Source organism: Zosterops lateralis (assembly GCF_965231275.1).
Source record: "Zosterops lateralis genome assembly, chromosome: 21".
Taxonomy (NCBI): domain Eukaryota; kingdom Metazoa; phylum Chordata; class Aves; order Passeriformes; family Zosteropidae; genus Zosterops; species Zosterops lateralis.
Genome location: NC_139781.1, coordinates 1,684,879 through 1,697,405, shown reverse-complemented (window position 1 = coordinate 1,697,405; position 12,527 = coordinate 1,684,879). Strand labels below are relative to the sequence as shown.

General features: G+C 44.4%; 1 protein-coding gene across 1 annotated transcript in view; it reads right to left on the bottom strand.

Annotated features, from left to right (window-relative positions):
- The window catches only part of GAB3 (GRB2 associated binding protein 3), a 65,671-nt gene that overhangs the window by 34,794 nt on the left and 18,350 nt on the right, over window positions 1–12,527 (bottom strand). The window lies entirely within an intron of this gene.

The window sequence follows — 12,527 nt, the reverse complement described above, 5'->3', positions numbered from 1 at the left end:
TCGTGCAGCCTATCTGCATCTATGTCCTTTTTAAACAATAAAGCCATCAGAGGAGTATGCGCTTGTGGGATGGTGAAATAAGATCAACGTTACTGTTACAAAAGTGAGGACAATGAGCCAGCTGGGTTTTTCCACAGGCATTTTCAAAACTGCAGCATTTATTTCTGCTTTTCTGCAACTTCTTCTCTATCTCTTCTCCTCCCTTCCCCATCCCTTTTTTTTTTTTTTTTTTTTTTTTTCCTGTGGTTTATACACTCTCAGCTACACCCAGAAAAGGAGGTCACCAGGGAGCAGTAAGGATGTGGATGCAGACTCTGACTGCATCATTTGCTCTGTGCAGGCTGCTGGCTGCCTCCTCTCTCCAGGGCTCCCTGGGGCAGCCAGAGAAAGGATAAGGGAGGAGGAGAAGAGGAGAAGGCATGGATTCTGGACTGCTTCTGTGTGGTGATGTGCCACCACTGCCTCTGCTGCTGGTGCTGTTTGAAGGGGCACGGGGGAAAACAGAGACAGATGGGATGTCCTTCAGGGAGGAGGTGCCTTCTTGTGCCCTCCTGGTGTCTGCAGGTGAAGAATGAGGGATCCCTCACACCCAGGCTGCTGTGTCCCATGAACATGTGGCTCTAAGAGTCTGTCATGCCAGAAAATGAGGAATAAGAAGAGCTGCACAAGCTCCTTGGGATCCCCTTTCCTGCCCATTGTCCTGCCTCACCTTAGTGAGGGTGACCTGTACCCTCCCAACTGGTCATGGCAGGTCGGTGCCACCTTTGTGACCTTTGTGCATGGTCACCTACTTCCACTTTGTGCCACCACCTTCTGCCCTGAAGGGCAATAAATATCTGTACACTTGTTTTCCCTGCATCCTGGTGTCTGGGCAGTACCTGGAGCACATCTGGGGCACCTGAAACACATCTGGAGCACCTGAAACACATCTGGGGCACCCAGAGCACATCTGGCTCTAGCCCTAGTGAGGCTGCAGTGAGGGCAGCCCAGGATGATGCAATCCCAACCCTGCTGCTCTGTTGGTGTGAAAGCCCCCCTCCCCCCACGACCTTGGTAAATGACCAAGGTGTGTTCTGCTTCCCTCTGATGAATAGAGTTGGTCAGTTGGCTTTAAAACCACACCTGAGCCCGCCCAAATTCTAGAAACCTTCAAAGCCAAAAGTGTACAGTCATCTGCATAGTCTGCAGTGCTTGCACATGCTTCTGAAGGAAGCAAATGGAAGTGTGGCTGATGCTAATACTTGAACTGCTTGAATGCTTGAATTGCAAAACAGGAGCTGAAGTGAAATTCCAGCTGCCTTGGAGTTCCTCTGCTGAATTTTGAAGTAATTTTCAGTTTTGAAGTGTGTATTATTACTTCTAATCCTATAGGAGAGATTAATGAAGACAGAGGAACCAGCAGCAGAAATGCCAAGACAGCGTTACACACTAAGATCTGCTCCAACCAAACTGCAGACACATAAAAACTCAAAACCCTCCACAGATACGACAATTTCCTGATCAGCTGAGTGTGCAAGCAGAATTCATCCACAGGGCTCTCCTGTGCTGAGGACACTGCACTCCCTTCCCAGCCACTGTTGAGCTCTCCTGTTCCTCTCATCAGTGATGCCCCAGCCACAGAATGGTTAAATAACTGCAGGTTTGTGTCCAACAATGTGCTTTCAGCTTGTTTCAAAGAGTGCAAATCGTGGACAGTCAGTGCCTTCACCAGCCCTGCTCGGAGCATTTATCTCAGGGAGACTGTGGTGCCAGACACATTCACAACAAAGAAACTGTAAGCCACTGAAGCTGCAGGGCTCAGCCTATTAGAGAAAAACAAAGCAGACTTTCCCCGTGGCTGCCTTCAGTTGAAATGTGGTGCTGGGGAGCCATGCAGATTATTCTTTTTATAACGGGTCTCAAATCCACTTCTGGTTTAGTGTTTTGCTCCCTGGTTGTGCCATTTAGGCTCCAGCCTGATGTTATTTTAGGAGTGACAGCAGGTGGGTATCCACAGGCCTGTTGGTGCCTGTAGGTAGTGATGGGAGAAGGGATGCAGCCTTTGTTTTGGAGACATCGTTCTGAGGGTGTTTATGTTCCAGGGGCAAAGCAAGACTACAGAATAACAAGGCTTTTCAACGGCAGGGTTAAAGTAAGAGCTAAAAAGGGAGAGTAGGGGAGTCCCAAATGGGCAAGAAAATTGGAAAGACAGGAATGGGAGGAGCAGGAAAGCTAAAGGAAAAAGCAGGAAAGCTGAAGGAAGAAGGACAAATTAAAAAAGAACTGTGGGGAGCATGCAGAGACAGGATGGGCTCTGTGGGGAGCACACAGAGGAGCAGCCTCAGCCCCAGCAGCTCACACACAGCACAGGAGGTGAGGGCAAACCCTTCCCAGCGTGGGGAGGGCACAGCTCCTCCAGCAAGGCCTCCTCAGAACCAGCCCCAGTTTTAGCAGGGGTGGAGCGGCCCCATCCCACTCTGAATCATCGGGCCGCGGGCCGGCCATTGTGTGCAGTGTTGTGAGGTGTCTCCTCGGCTAAAGCCCAGCAGAAAAGCCAGCGGAGCCACAGGAGGGAAGAGGCCGCCACTGAACTCTTGTGAGAACATGAGGAATGACGGCAGAGAGTGCCTCACATCCCTGCTCCACATAGAGTCCCAAATGGGCTGTGACCGGCACGGCTGGGACCTCGGCCCGCTCCTACAGAACCGCACAGGGCCCGGGACAAACCTCCTGTTTCGCTCGCACGCCGCCAGCACAGGGCGAGAGCTAATCAGGACTTGGGCTAATTAAGCGGCCTAGTGCCGGGAGAGGATGGGGATGTGGCCGGGTGCCAGCACTAATAGGGTAGGCGGGATCACAGGGCTCCCAGGGCAGGTCTGCCTTGGAAACCTGGTCCTTTTGCATTTTTCCCTCCCTCACTCAGGGTGGCCTGTGGAATGGGGCTGTGAAGGCCCTTTGGAGCCCCCGGGGCTGGCAGGGCTGTGGTGGGACACCCGTGTCCCTGTGCTCAGCCCCGCCGTGGGCTGTGGCTGCTGGGGCCGCTGCTCCTGGCACGGCCACAGCCTCGTGTTTTTTGACCTTTTACTCTTCCAGAGATAGAAATGGGATTTGTCTGAGGCTTGGAATAACTTCCTGTGATTGTGCTGGAGAGAGCTAGTCTGGCTTGCTAGATAGCTGTGTCTGTCGGGCTGGCTCAGGGACGGAGAAAGCAAAGCCTCTGCTCCGCGCCTCAGCTGAAGACAGATTTAAAGGAGCCCAAGACAGCTGTGCCTTAGAGAAAAATAAGCTGAGAGCACTGTTCATTGTCCCCAGCAGGACAACTGTTCTGGGTTTGGGCATTAGCCATTACTGGGGAGCCACAAACAGCCCTAGAGCAAATGGTCTCTGTGTTTTATAGCGATTCCTCAGATGGTAACTTATAAATCCTCCCTGCATCAGTGACGTGTGTGTGTGTCTGCGTGTGTGGGGAGGGAGGTAATGGTCTGGAAATTGATCCTTGGGGATGATGAGAGCAGCAATGGTTGTGCAAGCCTCCTCCTCCTGCTCCACCATCCATCCCAGCACAGGCAGTGACCCTGGGCAGGCACCGAGCTGAGCTGCTGTGCTTCTCCTGCATCTTTTGATGCCCTTCTGCATCTCTCTTGTTCCATCTCAAATTGCCTTCTAGCAGCCTTTACAGGTGACATTCACAGGGTAGATGTTTTCGGCACAACATTCAGCAGATCTGTTGGGATCTCCCAAAGAATTAAGGAAATGTACTTCAAACCAAAGCTTTTTCTAAGCAAGCTTTTTGTTGTTTCTTGTATTTTACTCATCAGTACTCAAAACTACAAGATTGTGGCAGTTTATTCCTGTGTGACTCACTCACAGCCTGGCTGCCTCTGACTCTCCTTTCTTGAAGCTTGGAATAGGAATGGCCCTTTACTGATATTCCTTTGAACAACTGAACACAGAACACCTGCTGGGCAGGATCCTTGACTGAAAATGGAAATTTTGTACTCCTCTGGCCAACAGCAGTGCCAGCTGGAGATCCCCTGGCATACACCAAGGAATACTCGGGCTGCATCCAGCCCAGCCCAGCTAAAAGCCCCCTCTCCTCCTGGGCTGGGGCTGGAGGTGTCAGCCCTCCCTCCTTGGCACTGCTTGGACAGGACAGGGAAAAACAACTCTCCCCACCCCTGCAGAGGTTGGATCTGTGCTGTTCCCGAGTTTCATAGTGGGTAAGAAATAAAAATTTGGGTCTTCCTGCCCAGCAAAAGCAGAGCTGTCCCAAAGCCAAGTCACGTTTTCTGCTGCCAGCAAGTCCCAACACAGGAGTTCAACACACTCAACACTTCTGTGCAGACACCATTCACAGGTTTTCATGGGGAAAAAATTCCCTCAGGGGAATTTGGGGTGATATGTATCAGCAGATGTGATTTATAATGTATAATACAGTAAGAGGGTAACACTTGAGCCTTTGAGCCTCAGTGCACAGCAGGTCTCAGGCAGCAGAAGGAAGCAGTGCTGGACTGCACTGTTTATCTATTTGCATCAAGTTCTGGCTCCAACATATATTTCACTCACTGCTTTCTAAAAAGGAAGTGTCAAGCAAGCTGCAATTTTGAATAAGGTTTTTTATATATATAATATATATATAAATAATGTGCAACCCAAACAGTGAAAAATTAACAAAGAAAACCCACCTAGTTTATTAGTAGGTAATTTCATTCATTAATTTTAAATACTTTAAAAAAGAGTTTAAGTGCTTTTGTATGCTTTCCCAATTCTATTCAAATACAACTTGTTTTAAATCACATAAAATAATCCTTGCTGGGGGAAAACAAGCTTTTCACAGTGACACCTCTTTAACATAAAAATTGTAACATAAAGAACAAGAGTAATTGTATATTAAGCTACACCAATGCCTTGATATTTATGGATGGAGATAAAGCATGCCTATTAGCAGAAATAAGCACTACATTTATCCTAAAAACTCCACTTAGTGGTAAATCATTGCACATCAACTAATGAAACTGTATTTCAAGGAAATAAATGGGAAAGTACCTGTGGCAAAAAATGAGACTAAGAAATTACAATTTAATTCAAAGATTTTTACCTTCACATTCAAGTTATTATAAAAATCTGTGTTAACACTATTCTGTGTGAATTAATGCTCTTTATAAGGGAAACTTCCTCAGGATGACTGGACTAGACTGGGGAGGTATCATGAGGGGGAGCTGTTGAAATTAAAAATAAAAATTACCAGTGCTCCCAGACTGAACAAAACTTGCAGCCTGTGATCAATAGTGCTGCATGCAATGCCCTTTTTCTACCCTCATGTATGTCAAACAGACATGTTTTTCTACAACCATGTATGTCAAAAAGACAGTGAGGGACTGTCACAACACAGGGCATCTATTAACCCACAGATTAAAAGGTGGCTGAGGGATGAGTAATTAATCTTTCTCACCACACCCCATTTCCAACAACTGAACTCGGTTATTTTACTGGTGGTACAGCAGGCAGCTGCCACATTTTCACAAGGACTCTGAGAACAATGCACATTAACAGTCTTTGGAGCTCCTCATGCACATGGGTTTTCCCTGGGCTCTCAGTGTTCACAGACTCTGAGCTGGTGGCTACAGCTACAGACACAGCTGGAGTTTCATCTAAGAACAAACGTGCAGAGATGCCTGATAGCACTTCATCATTAAAAAGCCCAAGTCATGGTTTATATGCAGCAGTTCACACTTTGATGAGCCCGTGTGAAGTGGGTCAGCACTGGGGTTGTCTTCTAGGCACAACCCAATGGAGTGTGCAGGTGTGACAGCAGTCTCACCATAAAGAAAGCAACAAAAAAGTCCCCCAAATAAACAGCCACAAAAAAGATGTAAAACCCTGCAGCTCAGCTCCCTGTAAGTTCAGGCTTTTCTCTACTACACCAGGAAAACAAAACCCAGAAAGAGAATTCCTGTTACTCAGACTACAGATCTTCTCCCTCACAGTTTCCCAACCCATCACAAAGCATCCCAGGGGTTTTGCATCCACTGCTCTTGCGCCACTGGCAGCAATCCTGACTCACACTGTGCACTGCAGCACAAACCCATTGGGCATCCCACACCATGGCCCTCCCTGCCTCTTCTACACTGAGAGGACCTCTCACAGTAACAGACACATTTCACATCAGCAAATGTTGGAATTCTGGAAACTTGAGTATTTCAGGTTTTTTGTGCTAAAAGGCACTGACCCTCAACTCAGGCAAGCACTACATTTGATCTGAGGCTATAGAAAAGGCTCCCAAAATTGAGTGATGGCAGTGGGGTTGTGGGTGTGGAATTTGAACAGTATTGTGTGATCTCACAGGGTGAAAAACTTAGACTTTAAGGTTTTAGTATATAGTAATATATGTGGGAAGTATTTAGGATGTTGTCTAAGTCCCTTCTTTTTCACCTTCTTCTTCTTGGTTTTGGCTGGTTTTTTTTCTTATTGGGTGGAAGGGTCCGCATTACAGGCCTTGGGTGGTAAATTATTGGGTTAAAAGTATAAATAATACAGTTGTCACCTCGTTATTGGGTAATTAGCACTTAAATAGCCTTGGAAAGAGTTAGAGGTGCTCCGTTTTCTACTTTGTTAGTTAGAGCTCACACTAGTGAGGCTGTGCTATAGATAAGAATTAATAAACACTGAGTCTGAACACAAAAACAGTGCACAAAAATACGATTAGTGCATTAATCCCATCTCTAACAGGAAGAAAAGAAGAAACACACAAACAAAGATGTTACATAATCCTGAATGTCCGTGTGCATTCTCATGAAGATTTTTGGAATTCTTTGCACAAAGCAGGTTGGCTCCAGAGCTGAGAGCCTCCTGCCCCATTCTGGAAGGTCTCACCCTTCACCAAGCCCTCGGTGTCACTGTCTGACCCAGTTGCAGGGGCAGGGAGCTGTGCTGCTCTATCACCACCTGGCAGCCAAAGCCCACAGGATCTGCTCTGCCTGCAGGGCAGGGATGGTGGCAGCAGATCTAAGCAGAAGTGTGAAGTTCACCCTGGCTGCTTTTGCTAACTGAATCCCATAAAAAGTGATGTGAGATAAAGGTTTGAGCACAGAGCAAACAAACACTCTACGTGGGGCTCCAGCGAGCTCAGCACAGTTTGAAGAGTCCCTATCTCTCACATCCAAAAGAAAACTTCTGAAATTCAGCCTGACAGAACCTCTTCTGTCAAAGGCTGTATCCTAAGGGTACAAAAAAAACAAAACAAAACAAAACAAAACAAAAAAAAAAAAAAAAAAAAAAAAACCACAACAAAAAAAACACAAAAAAACCCAACAAAAAAAAACCACAACACCCCAAAAAAAACCAACAACAAAAAAAAAAACACACAAAAAACAAACAAACAAACAAAAAACAACAACCCAAACAAAAACAAAACCAAAAAACCCCGAGCATTTATGACCAAATAATTTGCCCTTCAAGTTTAGGTCCCAGTTCCAGAAAGCATTTAAGCTCATGCTTCACAGCTAGCTCAGGAATAGCTTTGACCTCATTTAAACTAAAATTTAAGGAATTGGAATTGAGCCTGCTTATTTTTTGCCATTGTCCAAGTTTTCCCTGCCATTTTCACTGCCCAAAGTGTGAGCAGCACCTGGCAAGATTAAAGGAGAATCTTGACTCCAGCTAAGTGAAGTGCTGCTATTTAACCATATTCTCCCTTCAGAGGGAAGATTTCCTTTCAGAAAAATGCTGTATTTAACACACACACACATTTTGTATGGTACGAAACTGAAGGGACACTTCCTCTTCTAAAGCAAAAGCCATGCACCAAGAGTCAAGCAAGCACCACACATGAACATGTGCATGAGAGGGAAATCTTGGCAATTCCATGTCTGACAGCTAATAGTTTTGATTTGCAAATGGGCCATACAAAACCAGCAGCACAATTAACCTCTCTCTGTCTGGGAGCTGCATGGGAAGAAGTCTCCTGGTTCAGCAGAGAGAGTGAGGCAGGGTTTGCTTCTGCAAGCCTTGCAATGAGCCCTGAAGTATTTGGAAGTGGTGGAGGTATTTGAAAAGTGAAAAAAGAGTTCCATTCTCTTTTAAAAATTTGTAAGTTTAATAAAAAAATAAAAATAGACAATTAGGAGACAGCAAGGGCAAATGTTCCAGCTGGGGTCCTTCATCAGAAAGCACACCATTTTCTTTTAATTACTGTGTTTTAAGGATTGCTGTTTTACATATTCAATAGATATTAAAACATTCTTTTCAGTTTCAAGTATCCCCAATTATCTTATTTGATAGATTTATTTGTGAGTGGCTTCACTCTATCTGGTAACATGGGTCTTGGCTGTTTTTATTTCAATAAAAAACCCAGAAATTTAGCAGCCTTTATGCAGGTCCATAAGGTGACAACCTCTTTCCTAAAATTCTTGACCTAATCTTCCACTAGTCACACTATGTCACAATCAGAAAATGCATTCATTACTTTTCTAAACTCTATTAATAAAACACAATACAGTACAATTATACATATAGTATTTATTCTAATATTTGCGAAAAGTCAACTTTATAATATGTATTTATAACAGAAAGAAGTGTAAATGTGGTACTTGCTGACATGGTTTAGTGGCTTGACAGTGCTGGGTTAATTGGTTTCATGATTTTGAAAGTTTTTATCCAACCTAAATGATTCTGTGATTCTGTGATAAGGGATCTTGGCATGTGGGACTCGAGCTGTGTAAATGGAAGAGATGTTTGTGCTCTCAGTGAGGAAGTTTAAATCTGACCTGCAGTGAGTGTGTAAGGCTGCAGAGAGGAAGGGCTTTCTCTACTGCTGCACTCAGAGCAATCTCTCTTTTGTCTAAAGGCCACTGTGGCTGTGACTCACACACAGCCCATCAGACTATTAACACTTTTATTCCAGCTAGTTATTTCTGGCTTTCGGCAGTCATAATACCTAAATGCCTAGAGTGCTTCCAGGGTAACTATAGTAATTACAAAAACAAACAACAGCAGCTCGACCCATGGGTCAGCTGAAGCCAAACTCTGAATCACACACTTTTTTTTTTTTTTTTAAACCTATAGTTATGAAAAGGAATTTGGGCCGGACAACAGGGCAGTTCATTTCCTAACACCTCAGGGATGCTCAGCTCAGCACAGATGCTCAGCCCTCCATGAGCAGAGGGGTGGGTGCTGCACAGCCTCCCTGAGCAACAGCAGCTCCCAGAGAGAACTGCACCATGCTCTGTAAATCTCCTGCAGGCTCATGGGCTGCATGAATGGTCTCTCTTCTTCTGGGTGTTCATGATCTGTGTGTTTCAGAGAGCTCTGAAGTTAGGAGGCTGTTCAAGCTCTAGACCTCCTTTACATTTCCAGTTCTTCCTATTCCTGCAGCAGTGGTCAGTTCACTCTCAGCTGTGTCAGTAATTAGCAACCTCATGTTGGAAGGGGTTGAGCCTTCTAGAAGAAGCCATAATGTAGTCAGATTAATGACTTCACATCTCAAAAATCTCATATTTTATTTTTAACCAAAATACATTTGATTATGCAAGGCTGCAGTGTGTTGCTGCTTCACCATAATGGATCCTTCAACTCCTCCCCCTCTCTAAAACAAGTCAAAATCTACTATCTATTTTGATTATTTATTAGGATAGTGTAAAGACAGATGGCTCAGTCACCAAACACTTCTCAAGTACATGACCCAAAAGCTGAAGTGCAATGTGAGAAACCAGATCAATCACAAATAATGAGCAAATATATCATAGCAGATAACACATCTCTTAAAGATAGACAATGGTCATTGATCCTTCAGTTGTGCTTCTATTTATTTCCTATAAAATCAGTTTTGCTAAACTAGAGGGCCATGAGGTGTGTATTATCAGTAAATAAAAAAGATCAGAATACAATGGAGTGAGACTTTCATGATTCACTAGTAAACCACGAGAAAGAAACCGCCAGTCTGGAAGCCTCAAACCTTTCAGCAGAATAAGATACAATAAAATGTGCAACAGGAGCAGCCAAGCTAACTTGGAGACAGCTCCCAGTTCTCTAAAGCTGTGCGCCTCATCTTAACTGAACAAGATTTAAATTAAATCAAATCCAGAATCTCAAGGTTGAAAAAAACCCAACCTAATACACTAAAGAGGAAAAGAAAAATTATAATGGTAGTTTTTGTTTCTTCTTCTGGCTTTCATTAAAAAACACACCAGTGCAAAATACTGTCTACAGACACGAAGCCAGAGTTGCACAGAGGAGAGAAATTCTGTGCTGCATGAGCTGAGATAATTCTTGCACATGACACCCCGAAAAGGTAGCCCTGAATGAGGAAAGAGATTTTCTTTTAAGGTGTTTCCCTTGTTGCCTGGATGCTGTTCACAGCAACAGTGCAGGGAACAGCACACAGAAAGGACATTGTAAAACCATGTAAACCATGTAAAACCATTGTAAAACCAAGGTGCTGTCAGGAGCTTTCAGGGATGGGCACCGTGGAACCTTTACAGCTTTCTACTGTGGATTAACTGATGTTTTGAATAACAAATCTTTTGAATTTTATAGGGAAAGACAAGGTTTGCCCTTGTGCCATTCCCCATGCCCTTGCTGGTTTCCAGGGGAGGAATAATGCAGGATTCCCTTCAAGGAGAAAACCAAGCCAGTAAAATCCCCTCCCCGATCCCTCCTACCCCAACAATGCAGAATATTGTTGAGTAAAACTGGAGTCACACTCACAGGCAGCAGATATAAAAGAGACTTCTGAAAGCAGTGGCTGTGCACAGAAACCGCTTTCCTTTTTTTAGACTTCATGCTTATTTGTTTAAACCACTGAGAGACATTTGCATGTTACCCTTTTCTGGTCAGACATGAAAAAATAATGCAGAAATAAATACAAGAGAAGTAACAAACACCTCCTGCTAACTTTCAAGTTCAATTTTAACTCATGAAACCCTTTAGTGAAGATCCCTCACTTGATTTTATGCTTTCAAAGAAGCAAGGATTATGATCAGAAACGACTTTACCAAGAGGTGGAAAGAAACAACAGAACCCCAACTATTATCTTTCCTTATTTTAAACCTCATCCCACACTTGACACAAATTTAGAACTGAATGCGGAATTACTCCTACTCTTCTCCTTCACTTATGACTCTTTCTTACCATGTTTTTCAGCCAGGGAGATTGTCAGTGTTCCCTTGTGAGGAGGGTCCAGTGCAGCAAGCAGCATGTTTGGTGTGTGCTGCAGGTTGGTGCTGCTGATGTGCTGACTGACAGTCCAGACTAATTGTTGGATTTAAATGGTTTAAATGGATTGAAATGAAGCCTGCTGGGAGGTAAAACACCCACTGGTCAGGACAGAGATCTGTGTTACACCAGCAGTGATGCTAAACCAGCCAGGAATGAGTGGGTTCTAAGCCCTGACATTACAGAGGGTTTTCAGGCACAGAGTTTGGGGTGGCAGGAGCACAGATGTGCCCGTTCAGAGGGCACTGGCCCAGAGCTGGTGGCTTTAGGAGGTTTTGAAAAGCAGGCTGAGAGAGATGGCAAAAAGACAATCATAAATGTGAGCTTGTGAGCCTTTAATTCTAGTCCTTCTGCAGATAGGAAAGCCTTTTCTCAGCAGAAAAATATATTTTTAATGGCGTTACAATGCCCAAGAAGAATCTTATAGTGATGTTGTCTTGATGTTTGTGTTAAGAGTCAATGCAGAATCCCAGGGAGCTGTTCTCCAGGAATATACCATGGGAAGTGCCTCTTCCATTCCTAAAGACTCTGCTTTAGAGGGACGACCATATAGAGAGAAAACAGTATCACACAGAAAATTAAGAGTGGCATCCCAGCCTTAGAGAAACAAGGAGAAAAATTTCTTTTCTGACTCCAGCAGGTCAACAAGAATAATCAGACACACACACAAAGCCACGTGTCCTGTGCATGGTAAAGATAAGCAATACAATGTGATGCCTCAAGACAGGGAAGTTTGTTGAAAAGCAATGTAACCCCAGAGAGCTGATGGACTGACTCTAAGATAGAGAGGAATACTGAAAAAGCTTCCAAAGAAGGCCAGGAAGATTTTGATGATGCTACTCCTTGCCCAGCAAACCGAATTTTCTTGGGGAAATTTCAAGGATTGCAACAGACAGAGGAATTTCAGACAGTGGCCACTTTCTGATTTCACACTCAATGGGTAAAATTGATGGGTCTGGTCTGTGCTAAGCACAACCCAAAGAATTTTGTTCTGACTTTGGCCCTCCCTGTGGTGCTGCCATGGCTGTTTTTGTGTGCAGTCAGAGCAGGAGCTGGACAGAGGAAGACTTGAGAAGAAGCACAAAGCATTTCTTTTTGCCAGGCAGCTCCAAAACTCACAGTATTTTCTCAGCTGGGTTCCAGGAGATTTTCAAGAAAAATCAACTGTCCTGACTTCTATGGAATTCCAATGTGCTGCTTGTTTCAGATGAAACAGTGCTAGTGCCATTATTTAATGTTCCTATCAAGGAAAGACTGTGTGATGCTGATTTTCTTTCACCTTCTCAGCATGGAGACTCAGACTATCTTTGATACTCCTACTACCTTTGTATTGTGGA